This window comes from Rhinopithecus roxellana, chromosome 9 (genome assembly GCF_007565055.1).
Source record: "Rhinopithecus roxellana isolate Shanxi Qingling chromosome 9, ASM756505v1, whole genome shotgun sequence".
NCBI classification, from domain to species: domain Eukaryota; kingdom Metazoa; phylum Chordata; class Mammalia; order Primates; family Cercopithecidae; genus Rhinopithecus; species Rhinopithecus roxellana.
Window position 1 is genome coordinate 16,376,886 of NC_044557.1, and position 16,851 is coordinate 16,393,736.

Below are 16,851 nucleotides of genomic sequence, written 5' to 3' on the forward strand. Positions count from 1 at the left end.
AAAACTCAAATATTAAATATAATTACTAGGACCAGAATAAAGAAGCTCAAAACTGAGAAAGAAAAACAGCAGTCTTGCATGGCCCCTGCGCAAGGATGACACGCAAATTCGTGAAGCATTCCATATTTAAAAAAAAAAAAAAAAAGAAAGGAAAAACAGCAGTCTTTGACAATGAACATTAACTTACTTAGCTCTTTTTTTTTTTTTTGAGGCAGAGTGTCACTATGTTGTCTAGGCTGGAGTGAAGTGGCATGATCTCATCTCACTGCAACTTCTACCTCCCAGGTTCAAGCATTTCTCTCGCCTCAGCCTCCCTAGTAGCTGGGACTACAGGCACCTACCACCACACCCTAGCTAATTTTTGTATTTTTAGTGGAGACGGGGTTTCACCAAGTTGGCCAGGCCGGTCTTGAACTCCCGACCTCAGGTGACCTATTGCCTTGGTCTTCCAAAGTGCTGGGATTATAGGCGTGAGCCACCATGCCCAGCCTTAATTTACTTTCATAGTATTTTCTCCTTCCAAAGTTAATCTCAGCAACCTCTGGGAACTCCTGTTTTTTCTTTATTCTTTTCTTTTTTTTTTTTTTGAGACAGTGTCTAGCTCTATCGCCTAGGCTGGAATACAGTGGCACGATCCTGGCTCACTGCAACCTCTGCCTCCCAGGTTCAAGCAATTCTCCTTTCTTAGCCTCCTGAGTAGTTGAGATTATAGGCGCAAGCCACCACGCCTAATTTCTGTATTTTTAGTAGAGATGGGGTTTCACCATGTTTCCAGGTTGGTCTCAAACTCCTGACCTCAAATGATCCGCCTGCCTCAGCCTCCCAAAATGCTGGGATTATGGGTGTGAGCCACCACGTCTGGCCCTGTTTTTTCATTCTTTAAAAAATACACTAATTTTTAGAGTAGCTTTAGGTTTATGAAGAAATTAAGCAGAAATACTGAGAGTTCCCATATACCCTCTCACCTATCTCAGTTTCCCTATTAACATCTTGCATTAATGTGATATATTTATTACAGCTGGTCAGCCAATATTGAGTAAAGTTCATAGTTTACATTGGGTTCACTCTTTCTGTTGTACAGGTCTATAGGTTTTGGCAAATGTATAACAGTACGTGTCCACCATTACAGTATCATACAGAAGTTTCATTGCTCTAAACATACCCTGTCCACCACCTATTCATCTCTCCCTCCCTCTAAACCCCACGGATCTTTTTAGTATTTCCATAGTTTTGCCTTTTCCAGAATGTCATACAGTTAGAATTATACCGCATGCAGCCTTTTTAGATTGGTTTCTTTCACTTAGCAATACACATTTAAGGTTCCTCTATGTTTTCTCATGGCTTGACAGCTCATTTCATTTTGTCACTGAGTAATATCCTATTGTGTGGATGAATAAGCACCAGTATGTTTATCTATTCACCTATTGGAGACATCTCAGTTACTTCCAAGTTTTGGGCAATTATGAATAAAGCTGCTATAAGCATTTATGTGCAGGTTTGTACAGATATGTTTGCAACAATTATTTGGATAAATATCAAAAAGTGCAATTGCTGGATCATACGGTAATATGTGTATTTTTGTAAGAAAGTGCTGAACTGCCTTCCAAAGTAGCTGTTCCAATTTGCATTTCCATCAGCAATGAATGATAGTTCTGTTGTTCCATATCCTTCCCTACATTTGGTATTGTGTGTTTTGACTGTCAGCCATTCTAATAGATGTCTAGTGGTATCTCATTGCTGTTTCAATTTGCAATTCCTAATGACATATGATGTTAAGCATCTTTTAATGTGATTATCTGCCATCTGTACATCTCCTTACTGAGTTGTCTGTTCAGAGCTTTTATTAATTTTTTAATTGGGTTGTCTGTTTTCTTACTGAGTTTTAAAGTTCTTAGTATATTCTGAGTACAAGTTCTTTACAACATACGTGTTTGTAAAGACTTTCTCCCAGTCCATGGCTTGTCTGCATTGTCTTAACAGTGTCTTTCACAGAGCAAAATTTAAAAATTTTAACAAAGTTCATCTTGTAAACTTTTTCTCTTAACAGATAGTGCCTTTAGTCATTGCCAAACTTGAAATCATCTAGATTCTCTTCTATCTTATATTCTAGTTTTATAGTTTCACAATTTACATTTAGGTCTATGATTCATTTTGAGTTGCTTTTTGGTGTAAGATCTGTGTCTAGATTCATTCTTTTTCATGTAGATGATCAGGTGTTTCACCACAATTTCTTGAAAAGATTATTTTTCCATTAAATTTCCTTTGCTTCTTTGTCAAAGATCAATTGACTATGTTTACGTCAATTTCTTGTTCTACATTCTGTTCCATTGACCTATTTGGCTATTGTTTTGCCTGTATCACTGCCTTGCTTACAATAATTCTTGAAGTTGGATAATGTCAGTTCTCTTTGTTCTCTTTCAGTATTGAGTCGGTTATTGTAGGTACTTTGCATTTCAACAGAAACTTTCGAATCAGTTTGTTGATAACCATGAAATAACTTAAAGGTATTTTGATTGGAATTACACCGAATCTACAGATCAAGTTGGGAAGAACTGACATCTTAATAACATTGAGTCTTCTTATCTATGAACATGGAATATACTGTTTAGCTCTTCTTTGATTTCTTCATCAGAATTTTGTACATTTCTTCAGGTAGATGTTTTATATGTATATATATTTAGATTTATACCTGTTTGATTTTTTGATGCAAATGTAAATGGCATTGTTTTTATTCTCCAATTGTTCATTGCTAGTATATAAGTAACTATTACATGTTAACATATTCTGCAGCCTTGCTATAATCACTTCCTAGGTTCAGGAATTTTTTTGGTGATTCTCTGGGATTTCTACATACATAATCATAATCATGTTATCTGCAAATAAGGACAGCTTTATTTCATCCCTCACAATTGTGAGTGGTGAAAAGGGCATTCTTCCTTGTCTTGCTCCTGTTCTTAGTGGGAAAACATCTAGTTTCTCACCATTAAGTATGATGTCAGCTGCAGGTTTCTTAGAAGAGGTTCTTTAACAAGTTGAGGATGTGTCTTCTATTGCTAGTTTGCTGACCTTTTTTTTTAAACATCAAAAATGGGTGTTGGATTTTGTCGAATCCTTTTCTTCCATCTATTCATAAGATACGATTTTTCTTCTTTAGCCTGTTGGTGTGATGTATTACATTAATTGCTTTTTGAATGGTAAACTTGGTCAAAGTAGATAATTCTTTTTATATGTGTTAGATTTGATTTGTCAATATGTTGTTAAATATTTATGTATCTACATTCATGAGAGACACTGGTCCTTAGTTTTCCTTCCTTATGTCTTTGCCTGATTTTTTTTTTTTTTTTTTGAGACGGAGTCTCGCTCTGTCGCCCAGGCTGGAGTGCAGTGGCCGGATCTCAGCTCACTGCAAGCTCCGTCTCCCAGGTTCACGCCATTCTCCTGCCTCAGCCTCCCGAGTAGCTGGGGACTACAGGCGCCGCCACCTCGCCCGGCTAGTTTTTCTTTTTGTATTTTTAGTAGAGACGGGGTTTCACCGCGTTAGCCAGGATGGTCTCGATCTCCTGACCTCGTGATCCACCCGTCTCGGCCTCCCAAAGTGCTGGGATTACAGGCTTGAGCCACCGCGCCCGGCCCATGCCTGATTTTTAATACTGGCCTCACAGAATTAATTATTTGTTATCTGCAAATAAGGACAGCTTTATTTCATCCCTCACAATCTGTGAGTGGTGAAAAGAGCATCCTTCCTTGTCTTGCTCCTGCACTTAGTGCTTAAGTGTTTCCTTAAGTTTCTATTTTCTGGGAAGGATTATAGAGTATTCCTTCTGTTTCTATTTTCTGGATGAGACTGTAGAAAATAGGTATAATTTCTGCCCTAAATGTTTGGTAAAATTTACTAGTGAACCCATCTAAGTCTGGTGCTTTCTGCTTGGAAAGGTTATTATTGATTTTCTTTAATAAATGCAGGTCTATTCAGATTATCTGTTTCTCCTTGTATGAGTTTTGGTAGAGTGTGTCTTTCACGTAATCGGTCTATTTCCACTAGGTTAATGAATTTGTGGGCAGAATTTTCCAAAACATTATTTTATTATCCTTTTAGTATCTATGGGATCAGTAGTAATGGTCACTCTTTCACTTCTGATATTAGTAATTTCTGTCTTTTTTCGTTTTCTCTTAATCTGGCTCCACATTTATCAATTTTATTAATCTTTCAAAGAACCAACTTTTTTTTTTCTGTTGATTTTCTCTAATTTCCTGTTTTCAATTTCATTTTAGGTTTGGGAGTACATGTGAAGGTTTGTTACGGAGGTAACATGTGTCATGGGGGTTTGTTGTATGTATTATTTCACCACCCAGGTATTAGGCCCAGTACCCAACAGTTATCTTTTCTGCTCTTCTCCCTCCTCCCACCCTCCCCCTTCAAGTAGACCCCAGTGTCTGCTGTTTCCTTCTTTGTGTTCTTAAGTTCTTATCATTTAGCTCCCACTTATAAGTGAGAACATGTGGTATTTGGTTTTCTGTTCCTGTGTTACTTCACTAAGGATAAGAGCCTCCAGCTCCATCTAAGTTCCTGCAAAAGACATGATCTTGTTCATTTTTATGGCTGCATAGTATTCCATGGCGTATATGTGCATTTTCTTTGTCCAGTCTACTGTTGATGGGCATTTAGGTTGATTCCATGTCTTTGCTATTGTGAACAGTGCTGCAATAAACATTCACATGGATGTGTCTTTATGGTATAATGATTTATATTCCTCTGGGTATATACCCAGTGTATTAGTCTGTTACCATGTTGCTATGAACAAACACCAAACACTGGGAAATTTATGAAGAAAAGAGGTTTAATCGACTCACAGTTCTGCATGGCTGGGATGGCCTCAGGAAACTTACAATCATGGTGGAAGGCATCTCTTCACAGGGCAGCAGGAGAGAGAATGAGTGCCAGCAGGGGAAATACCAGTCACTTACAAAACCATCAGATCTCATGAGAACTTACTCACTATCACTAGAACAGCATAGGAAAAATGGCCCCCATGATTCAATTACCTTCACCTGCTCCCGCCCTTGGATGGCCTCAGGAAACTTACAATCATGGTGGAAGGCACCTCTTCACAGGGCAACAGGAGAGAGAATGAGTGCCAGCAGGGGAAATACCAATCACTTACAAAACCATCAGATCTCATGAGAACTCACTCACTATCACCAGAACAGCATAGGAAAAACGGCCCCCACGACTCAATTACCTCCACCTAGTCCCACCCTTGACACGTGGGGATTATTACAATTCAAGGTGAGATTTGGGTGGGGACACAGAGCCAAACCGTTATCACCCAGTAATGGGATCGGTGGATCAAATGGTAGTTCTGCTTTTAGCTCTGAGGAATCACCATACTGCTTTCCACAATGGTTGAACTAATTTACACTCCCAACAACTGTGTATTAGGGTTCCCCTTTCTCTGCAGTCTCGCCAGCATCTGTTATTTTTTGACGTTTTAATAATAGATATTCTGACTGGTGTGAGATGGTATGTAACTGTGGTTTTGATTTGCATTTCTCTAAAGGTCAGTGATGTTGAGGTTTTCTTTTTTCCCCATATGCTTGTTGGCCACATGTATGTCTTGTTTTGAGAAGTGTCTATTCATGTCCTTTACCCACTTTTTAATGGGGTTTTCTCTTGTAAATTTGTTTAAGTTCCTCATAGATGCTGGATATTAGACCTTTGTCAGATGCATAGTTTGCAAATATTTTCTCCCACCCTGTAGGCTGTTTACTGCTTTGAGTTTCTTCTGCTGTGCAGAAGCTCTTTAGTTTAGTTAGATCCCACTTGTCAATTTTTGCTTTTGTTGTGACTGCTTTTGGTATATTTCTCATGAAATCTTTGCCCATTCTTATGTCAAGGATGGTACTACCTAAGTTGTCTTCCAGGGTTTTTACAGTTTGGGATTTTACGTTTAATTCTTTAATCCACTTTGAGTTGAGAATTTTTATTATCTTATTTATTAATTATTGGTAAAAATTATTTTGTTCCTTCTATTTATGATTTAATTCACTCTTCTTTTTCTGGTTTCCTAAAGTGGAAGTTTAGATTTACTGATTTAAATATTTTTTCTTTTCTATTGTGTACATTCAATGCTATAAATTTTCTTTACACTGCTTTCACTGAAACTTACAAATTTGGTTATGTTGCATTTTCATTTTCACTTTATTAAAATAGTTTAAATTTCTCTTGAGATTTCTTGATGTGTATTAGAGGTGTACTGTTTAACTTTCAAGTATTTTGTTACTGAGTTCCAATTTAATTCCATTATGGTCTGAAACATACTCTGTATGATCTTATCATTTAAATTTGTTAAGGTGTGTTCTATGGTCCAGAATTTGGTCTGCCTTGGTGAATGTTCTGCATGAGCTTGAGAAGAATGTATATTCTGCTGCTGTTGAATCAAGTATTCTATAAATGTAAATTAGATTCTGTTGATTGTGCTGTTCAGTTCAACAATGACTTTATTGAGTTCTGCCTGCTGGACCTGTCAATTACTTATAAAAGAGTGCTGAAGTCTCCAGCTGTAATAGTGATTTTGTATATTTTTCTTTGCAGTTCTATCAGATTTTTTGCCTCATGTGTTTTAAATCTGTTCTCACATAAACACACATTAAGGGCTGTTACATCATCTTGGAGAACTGACCTCTTTTTCATTATGTAATGTTCCCTCTTTATCTTTGATAATTTTTCTTGCTCTAAAGTTGGCTTTGTTTGAAATTAATATAGGTACTCCAGCTTTCTTTTGATCAATGTTAGCATCCCTATCCGTGTTTTTATATTTAAAATGAGGTTCTTATAGGCACTGAGTTTTATTTTTGTTTAAATCCACTCTGGGCCAGGCATGGTAGCTTATGCCTGTAATCCCAGCACTTTGGGAGGCCAAGGCAGGTGGATCACCTGAGGTCAGGAGTTCAAAACCAGCCTGATCAACATGGAGAAACCCCATCTTTATTAAAAATATAAAATTAGCCAGGCATGGTGGCGCATGCCTGTAACCCCAGCTACTTGGGAGGCTGAGGCAGGAGAATCGTTTGAAACTGGGAGACGGAGGTTGCAGTGAGCCGACCCATTGCATTCCAGCCTGGGAAACAAAATAACCAAACTCTGCCTCAAAAAAAAAAAAAAAAAAAAAAAAAAAAACCACTCTGACAATCTTTATCTTTTAATTAGAGTTCAGATCACTAATCTTTAAAGCAATTATTGATATAGCAGGACTAATATCTATTTGTTACTGTCTTCTATTATTTGCCCTTGTTCTTTCTGTTATTGTATTCCACTCTTTTTCTCCCTATAGTTTTAATTGGGCATTTTATGTGATTCCATTTTTTTCTTCTCTTAATGTAATAAATAATTTTAGTTGTATGCCACATAATGGTGGTTCAGTCAATGGCAGACTACATATCTGACAGTGGTCCCTTAAGATTATCATGGAGCTGAAAGATTCTTATCGCCTAGTGATGTTGTCCTGAGAAACTGACTAATAAGGCTTTCTTGGAACTGGAACAGGAATGCATACCTCAAGAAGAGGTAAGAGAAAAGGAAACTGCAGGAGAAGAAACAGAAGTAGAATCCCCAAGAAAATTCCCAGTGAAGGGTTTAGCAGAAGCTTTTACAGACCTCAACACGCTCCTTAAAGTCTTCTGAAAACATAAACCCCAGTACTAAAAGGTTTTCATTAATGTTAAGGAATGTTCACGGTGTATTCTCTGCTTATAAGCAAATCTATGATGATAAAGCAACAAACCAAGTGATCCACCATAGACACATTTCTAAAAGGAATGACATCTGAAGAGGAGCCTCAGGCAGGTCCTTCAGGAAGTTTTCCAGAAGAAAGGAATTGTCATAGGAAATGACAGCTCCATTCACATTATTGCCCATGAAGGCCAGCCAGTGGGGCAAGTTGTAGAGGCAGAAGACAGTGTGACATTGATGATCCTGACCCCATGTAGGCCTAGGCTAATGTTTGTGTATCTCCATTTTTAGCAAAAAAAAGCTTTACAAGCTTTTTAAAAAGTTGGGCACAGTAATTCATGCCTGTAATCCCTTTGGGAGGCCAAGGTGGGAAGAACACCTGTGGTCAGGAGTTTGGGACCAACCTGGGCAACACAGTGAGAAACATTTTTAAAAAGTAGCTGGGTGAGGTGGCACATGACTGGAGTCCTAACTACCTGGAATGCTTAAGTGAGAGGGTCACTTGTGCCCAGGAGTTTGAGGCTGTAGTAAGCCATGACTGCGCCACTGCACTCCAGTCCGGGGGACGCACGACCTTGCCTCTTAAAAAAAAAGTTATAAAAAATTTTGTTTTAATAGAAAAAAAATTTGAAATAAGGATATAAAAATATTTTTGAAATAATTTTGTACTATGTGTGTTATAAGCCAAATATTACTACAAAAAGATAAAAAAGTTAAGAAAAATTAAGTTTATGAAGTAAAAAAGTTACAGTAAGCTAAGGTTAATTTATTATTAAAGAAATACTTTTTTATAAATTTAGTGTAGCCTAGGTGTTCAGCGTTTATATAAAGTCTACAGTAGTGCACAGTAATGTACTATACCTTCACATTCCCTCACCACTCACTGACGGCCCCCGACCCAAGAACAACTTTCCAGTCCTGCAGGTTCCATTCCAGGTAAGTGCCCTATAGAGAGGCACCATTGTTAACCTTTATACCATAGATTTACTGTACTTTTTCTATGTTTAGATATGTTTATTTTTTTTCTGACACCATGGTTCTAAAGGTGTTTTGTTTTGTATTTGACACAGAGTCTCACTGTGTCACCCAGGCTGGAGTGCAGAGGCCCGATCTCAGCTCACTGCAACCTCCACCTCCCAGGTTCAAGTGATTCTTGTGCCTCAGCCTCCTGAGTAGCTGGGATTACAGGCGAGTGTCACCACACCCAGCTGGAGTTTCACCATTTTGGCCAGGCTGGTCTCGAACTCCTGGCCTCAAGTGATCTGCCTGCCTCAGCCTCCCAAAGTGCTGGGATTACAGACATGAGCCACTGCATTTAGATATGTTTAGACACACAAATATTTATCATTTTGTTATAGTGTTCTATAGTGTTCAGTATAGTTACATGCTGTACAGGTATGTAGCCTAGGATCAGTAGTCTATACCATACAGCCTCGATGTGTAGTAGGCTATATCACCTAGGTTTGTGTAAGTGCCCTTATGATGTCTGCATAATGATGAAATCACCTAATAATGCATTTCTCAGAACATATCCCCATCATTAAGTGATATATGATTGTACTTCCTTTTTTACTTTTTTATGTGGTTCCTCTTGAGATTGATATGCATTTAAAAGTAATTCAAGTCCACTTTTAAATAACACTATGCCACTCCCCGGGTAGCACAAGTACTTTACAATAACAAAATATTTCTAATTCCTCCTTGTATGTCTTATAATATTGCTGTCATTCATTTCATTTATACATGAACTATGACCACTGAATACATTTTAGCTATTATTTTAAACTAACTTATCTGTTAGATCAACTGAGGTTTTATTTTACCTGCATTTATTCCTTCACTTATAATCCTCTTTTCTTTATGTACATCTCCATTTCTGACCTATATTGTTTTCCTTCCTTTTGAATAATTTCTTTTAACATTTCTTGCAAGGTAGCCTTAGCACTGACAAACTGTCTCAGTTTTTGTCTGGGCTACTGTTTTATTTTTCTGTCACCTTTGAAGGATATTTTTGCTAGATATAGGATTCTAAGTTGGTGAGTTTTTTACTTCAATACTTTACTTTTATTTTTTATTTTATTTATTTATTTTTTGAGATGCAGTCTCGTTCTGTTGCCCAGGCGTGCAGTGGTGCGATCTCGGCTCACAGCAACCTCCGCCTCCTGGGCTCAAGCGATTCTCCTGCCTCAGTCTCCCGAGTAGCTGGGATTACAGGCGCGTGCTACCATGCCCGGCGAATTTTTTGTATTTTTAGTAGAGATGGGGTTTCACCGTATTAGCCAGGATGGTCTTGATCTCCTGACCTTGTGATCCTCCCGCCTCAGCCTCCCAAAGTGTTAGGATTACAGGCCTGAGCCACTGGGCCTGGCCTCCTTTAATACTTTAAATATTGTGCTACATCTTTTAGTTTGCAAGATTTCTGAAGGGAAGTCTGATGTAATTCTTATCCTTCTTCTGCTATAGGTGGTATGTTTCTGCCAGCTCCCCCTCTGGTGTTTTTTCTTCGTCTATAATTTTCTGCCGTTTAAGTATGACATGCCTAAGTGTAGATTTTGTTTTAGATATTGTTTTATTTATCCTGTTGTTGTTTAAGCTTCCTGAATCTATGGTTTGGAACATATCATTACTCTGGAAAAATTCTTTTTTTGACTTCCTGTGTTTCCTCTCCTCTGGTATTCCCATAACATGTATGCCATACCTTTTGCAAATGTACCACAGTTCTTGAATATTATGTTCCGTTTTTTTCTTTCACTCCTTTTTCTTTTTGTATTTTAGTTCTGGAAGTTTTGGTTGACATTTCTTCAAGCTCATGAATTCTTTCAGTGGCCATGTCCAGTCTACCGATGAGTCCATCGAAGGCATTCTTCACTTCCGTTATGGTGCCTTTGGTTTCTAGGATTTCCTTTTGATCTTTCCTAGGGTTTCCATCTCTCTCCTTTACCCACCTTTTCTTGCCTGTTTGTCCAATCTTCCCTTTAGAGCCCCTAGCATATTAATCTTAGGAATTAAAAAAATTCCTAGTCTGATTAATTCTAACATCTCTGCAAAATCTGAGTCTGGTTCTAACGCTTGTTCTGTTTCTTCAAACTGACTTATTTGTCTTTTAGAATATCTAGTAATTTTTTGTTGTTGAAAGCCAGACATGACATATTGTGTGAGACAGACTGCAATATAAAGATCTTTAGTATAAGGTTTTAAAATTTCCCTTTTTAAAAGTTTTTTTCCTTTTCCATTTTACATGAGATATGTATTTAAATAAGCAGATGCTGGACTTGAAGGGGAAAGTATCAAGGATTCTTTTACTCACTTTTTTTTTGTGAAGACAGATTGGCCCCATGTGAACAGCTATATAGAAAAAAGTGATGAAACTGTTCTTGGTTTTACAATGATTTATTTTTAAAAATTACAATTATCCAGTGGAACAACATATGTGAGGTTTGTTATTATCATGTTGTTGCTGTTGTTGAAACAGGGAGAGTCCTGAAACAGAAAGATCAGAGCTGGACGAGCAAGCCAGTAATGGAGAGTCTTTCCACAGAACCAGTATTTTCCCCATCCACTTCTCCATGAGATGTCAATCAAGACACACCATCTCGAAGTAGATAGTTTTTAAAAAAAGATACACCACTGGTAAAAGTAATTTAGGAAAGCCAGAAAACAATGACAGCAATATGCTTGTGTACCTTCACCATTTCACGTCCAATAAAAGAATAGTAGCTCTCTGTTCAAAGATGGAAATAGAAAAATAAAACAGTAGCCCACAGGCAACATCTGGTGAACCCAACCAAGACTGGCACCAGTGGGGGCCATCTGGCGAACCATACTGATCCTAAGCTGGTAGCTAAGACAACACCTATAGAGGCTACATCTGGTTGACCTGGCGATTTTAATGATGGGCTGTCTTTTATTGTTTGCTATAGCGTTTTCCAAAGCTAAAATTTTCTCTGGTGTCCATGTTTTTGTCTCCCCTGTTATCTTTGGGTTTCTCTACAGCCTTCTTCTTAAGTAAGGTCTGAGGTGCTCAGTTCTTTCCGTTTTATTCCTCTGTTACCACACAGGAGCCTTGCTAATGTGGTGGTATGGTATCAGGGTATGGGAGGTATTCTATAGTCCTATGATGAGGTCTAGGTCTTTAGTAAGCCCACTGTGCCTCTGGGCTGTGATCTTGACAGGTGCTTCTGACCTTTTTTCTCCCCAGAGAAACAGGAAGGCTGGAGGAAATCTGGAGTTGGTGTTGGTGTTTTTCCTTCCCCCTAAGTTAACTGGGCTCTGATAAAACCCCAATTGGTTACTCTGGTAAAATAGTTTATCTTGAGGGCTGAATGCTCCAGTTTACTGTTAAATGGCTACCTTTCCCTTCCCCTGACACAAGCACAACGGGTTGTTCCCTGATCTTCACAGTGAGAAACTAGCAGGGTTCCTAGACATAGAAGGTAAAACGTAAAACAAAAGTGTGCCCACTCTCCCCAAGACAGGGCCCCCTGGAGTGTAACTTGCAAGCTTGTCCACACCGAGCCTCTGGCAATGTGTCAAATAACTGGTTTTCTTAGGCTGGTTCTGGGTTCTGCTGGATACTTCTGCTCCAGGTCTTTTGCTCTGGGAAGCTGTGATTCTCTGTTTATTTGCCTGACGTTTGCTCCAATTTGGGGGCAGTTGTTTGTTCTGTGACAATTCTCTGATGAAGCTAAAAACCATTGATTTTTAGTTTGTTCAGCTTTTTCTTATTGTGAAGATAGGAGTGACAACTTCCACCCGCATTACATGCCAGACTAGAAACCAGAAGTCAGAACCTCCTGCTTTGGACTGCTTCATTTTTATCTATTTAAACACCGTCTTGTTACAGTTCCTGGATGTTCAGTTGCCACATCCCTGCAGCACCCTGCAGTTAGCTCTGGGAATCTCCTCAAAGGTTTCATTTCTGTACATTTGGTTCCTCTAAACACCAGGCAGCTGAATGCACCATCTCCATAAAACAGCCAAGAAGAAGCTGGGTTCATTTTTTTCTTTTTGCTCATGGTCTGCCACTACGTGACAGTTACGTGGTTTTTAAGGCTTCTTAGCCAATAAAGACTAGATTTTGCTCCCTGTGACCAAAATCCATGCCTTAAATTTTCTGATTTCTCTCTTAGCACCTAGCAAAGTAACAGTAAGGTAGCAGGACTCCACTCTTTGTTAATAGTAAACCCAAAATTTATTGATGTTTAATCTGGCTCTAATCCAATGGACCAGACCAGAATTAAATAACCAAGAACGGTGAGAAATGTACATGTTGTGATGTCAGCAAGGTCACTTGCTGACCCCAGGCATCATTGCAATGTTCCTCATTTCAGTACTGGGTGCACTGCCTCAGTGTGAGGAAGCCGAGGGTGGGAACAGCCCCACAACAGAACATCTTTCCTCTCTGTCCTTTCCACAAATTCAGAGGCTCTAAGTTTAACTCAGGGGAATACAAGATTCCTAAGGACACACAGGCTGATGCCACTATATGTTTCTGGATTCCTTCTGATCCACACTCAAGTTTTGCCAGGTATCTTAATGAGGTGGCTGGAACTACAATGAGAAGACTGCATCACATTTTCTACAACTGCAGGGAAAGGGGGTAAGCCCCCGACACTTCCCACAAATCTAGACAGCATGTACACAACCTGGTGTTCTCTCAGGACAATTCAATAGGCACAGCCAGCTCCAACTAGCCAGCAGTGCTACCACCTTGTAACTTTTTTTTTTTTTTTTTTTTTTTTTTTTTTTTGAGGTAGGGTCTCACTCTGTCACCCAGGCTGGAGTGCATTGGCTCCTGGGCTCAAGTGATCTTCCTGCCTCAGCGGCCTGAGTAGTTGAGACTAAAGGCGTATGCCACCACACCTGGCTAATTTTTGTATTTTTGGTAGAGACAGGGTTTCACCATGTTGGCCAGGCTGGTGTTAAACTCCTGACCTCAAGTGATCCTCTCACCCTGGCCTCCCAAAGTGCTGGGATTACAGGCATCGGCCACTGCACCTGGTGGTGACCTCTTTTTATAAGTTCTTTCTTCATACAGAAAACTTTGGAAACAGGGAGAACATAAAATTTCCTAAATTTTCACCTATGTTTGTTAAAGAAAAGAAAGTATATTATTCAGTTAGTAATGCCATAGCTAGAACCATAAAAAGAAAGACACTTTTTTTGTTTGTTTGTTTTCCAGGCTGTCTCCTATTCTGGTAAATGGAATATCAGGATTCTCCACAGAATCCTGTGACGACAAGGCAGCAAGCAGCTGCCCTTTGGCACAGCATGTAAATGAACTCAGTCACCCCCTGGGTTTTCCCCTCTTCTTTCCCTGCTCTTTAGGAGGACACAGAATCATAGGGAGTAATGAGCTGAAGTTTGCTCTGTACTTTAACAGCAGGCAGGAAGCCAAACTGCAAATACAATGACCAGATTCAGTTTTACAAGCAAACACTGGAACTGAATTCACCCTACTCCGGGAAGAATGCCTCGGATCAGAACTAGCAGGAAATCCAATTCAAAACAGGGTGTGTCATCCCTAATTCACAGTGTGGCCTTTACACCTTTCATGAAGTCCTTTGGAAATAAAAGCTTCCTTCTCTAAAAGGTCTCCCCTAAAAACTACATTTTACTATTTTGTATCAGAAATATTTTGCAGGAGATGTCTGAATTCCCAACACCAGCACCCTTGGTACAAAATATTAGTTCTGCTATTTCTCCTTTGAATATTGATTATTAAAGTTTTAGAATTTATTAATAATTACTTAATTCTCCCAATTCCCTTCAAACCTCTGAGTGTTCTCTGACATCATGTAGTAGCAACTCCTTTCTTGTTCTCTGGGTCACTTTAATAACTTAATATGAAAATGCTTTGAGACCTTCAGAGAATTAGGCCAGTGGCGTATTTTGGCCCAGGCATCCCCAAGATAGGCCAGGAGGTTTACGTGCCTGTCTCTCTGCCTTCAGCTGGCCAGGGTTGTCCCAGGGCTCTGAGGAGGAACACACGCAAATGCTGAGAGTCTGCAGTTCCTCGGAGGTGGTCAGGAGAGGTCAGGACCTGCTGCCCATGGCTGACCCACCAAAATGGTGCTGCAACTATAGGATACCAGAGGCTTGCAGTTAGGCATGTGAAACAGTGAGCCACATGCCAGATACACACATTTTAATCTGGATATACATGGGAGGAGAGTATATGAGAAATGATGAAGCACAGGCTTCCTAAACTGGTTTAGAAGAGGAGAAGGAGATTTCTCATCCATACAATGACAGTACTTTTTATGTTAATTCTTAGTTTGCATAATCTAGTTTCAGGTGGAGAGTTGCCTGATTTACCTAATAAAATACAGGATGCCCAGGTAAATGTAAATTTCAGATAAACAATTAATTTTTTTTTTAGTATACATGTGCCTGGTAGTTTATAAAAAATTCACATTTACCTGGCACCCTTTATTTCATTTGGTAACCCAACTCAGGTGTTAATTCTAATTAATTCATCTCTACAATAACTTTTAGTGGTATTTTAGAAGCTACCACACCAGGTATCCTTCTGACACTTCAGGACACTTAATCCATCATTGTGTTTTTTCATGAGTGTATGGACAAAACTGGCATCTCCTCACCCCTTACAGGAAAACAGAGAGGCCTGCAGTTCTGTGGGAAGACTTCAAAACAGCTCTCAAAAACTAAAATTGTATCACCAGAGAAACTGGGTTATGTAATGGTGCATACCACACTTCTGTTTTCCTGAGGAAGTTAGCACTTCTTATTGAGACGGCTGCGGGCTGATCGTGCTGTTATCACCACTAAAAAACAAAAATCGGTGAGGCCCCCCAGAGGCTGCCCAGCACTACGTAACAGAGAAAAGAGGGGCAGGCCTGGGTGCAGGGTGGTCAAATCCGTGATCCAGCCTGACCCCCATCACCAGCTGGCAGGGAGATAGACTCACAATGAAGATAAAAAAGAGCTGCTGTACTGGCTGGACCTGAGGTGGTTTATTTAAGTTGGCAGCTACATCGAAGGACTTCTAAAAAGCTCAAGTGACAGTTACACCTTTGTACTCTCCACATTCAGCAGGCCTTTTCCCTTAAAACATGCATAATCTTCAAACGTCCCTGACTAGGTGGAAATGCGTCTTTCTTCCAAGCCAACTTCTCAGTCCACATTAGTCCATACTTGGCTACAGAATTGATGTTTATGGCCACAATCCTACTAGAAACCACCTTTGGGTAATATCCTTATCTTGTTGATCTGGTTAGGGTCAAGTAAAACGAAATAGGTTTTCAATCAAATACTAAGAAGCTCACAAAATGGAATTTAGGTGAAAACACACCAAAGTAGTATTAAAGTTCAAATTCCAAAAGAAATACTTGCATTAAAAAAGAAAAGCCATGCATGGTGGCTCTCTATGCCTGAAGTCCCAACAATTTGAGAGGTGGGAGGATCGCCTGAGCCTGGGAGGTCGAGGCTGCAGTGAGCCGAGATTGTGCCGCTGTACTCCAGCCTGGGGGACAGGGTGAGACCCTGACTCAAACAAATTTAAAAAAAATAATAAATAATAAAAATAAAGAAGGAAGGAAGGAAGGAAGGGAGGGAGGGAGGGAGAAAACCACACACACACGCGCGCGCGCACACACACACACACACAAAGATCACTTTAAATCTTTAAACTATTCCTTTTTTTTTTTTTCATTTTTTTATTATACTTTTTTTTTTTTTTATTATACTTTAAGTTCTAGGGTACATGTGCATAACGTGCAGGTTTGTTACATATGTATACTTATGCCATGTTGGTGTGCTGCACCCATCAACTCGTCAGCACCCATCAATTCATCATTTATATCATGTATAACTCCCCAATGCAATCACTCCCCCCTACCCCCCATGATAGGCCCCAGTGTGTGATGTTCCCCTTCCCGAGTCCAAGTGATCTCATTGTTCAGTTCCCACCTATGAGTGAGAACATGCGGTGTTTGGTTTTCTGTTCTTGTGATAGTTTGCTAAGAATGATGGTTTCCAGCTGCATCCATGTCCCTACAAAGGATGCAAACTCATCCTTTTCTATGGCTGCATAGTATTCCATGGTGTATATGTGCCACATTTTCTTAATCCAGTCTGTCACAGATGGACATTTGGGTTGA

At 39.4% G+C, this 16,851-nt stretch overlaps 1 protein-coding gene and 1 non-coding gene across 6 annotated transcripts in view; one reads left to right on the forward strand and one right to left on the reverse strand.

The window, feature by feature from the left end:
- Positions 1-16,851, reverse strand: part of SPIDR (scaffold protein involved in DNA repair) — a 471,127-nt gene that overhangs the window by 192,809 nt on the left and 261,467 nt on the right. The gene's annotated exons all lie outside the window — the stretch shown is intronic.
- Positions 23-130, forward strand: LOC115899781. The gene has a single exon (XR_004059386.1). It is a non-coding gene; the product is annotated as a U6 spliceosomal RNA (small nuclear RNA).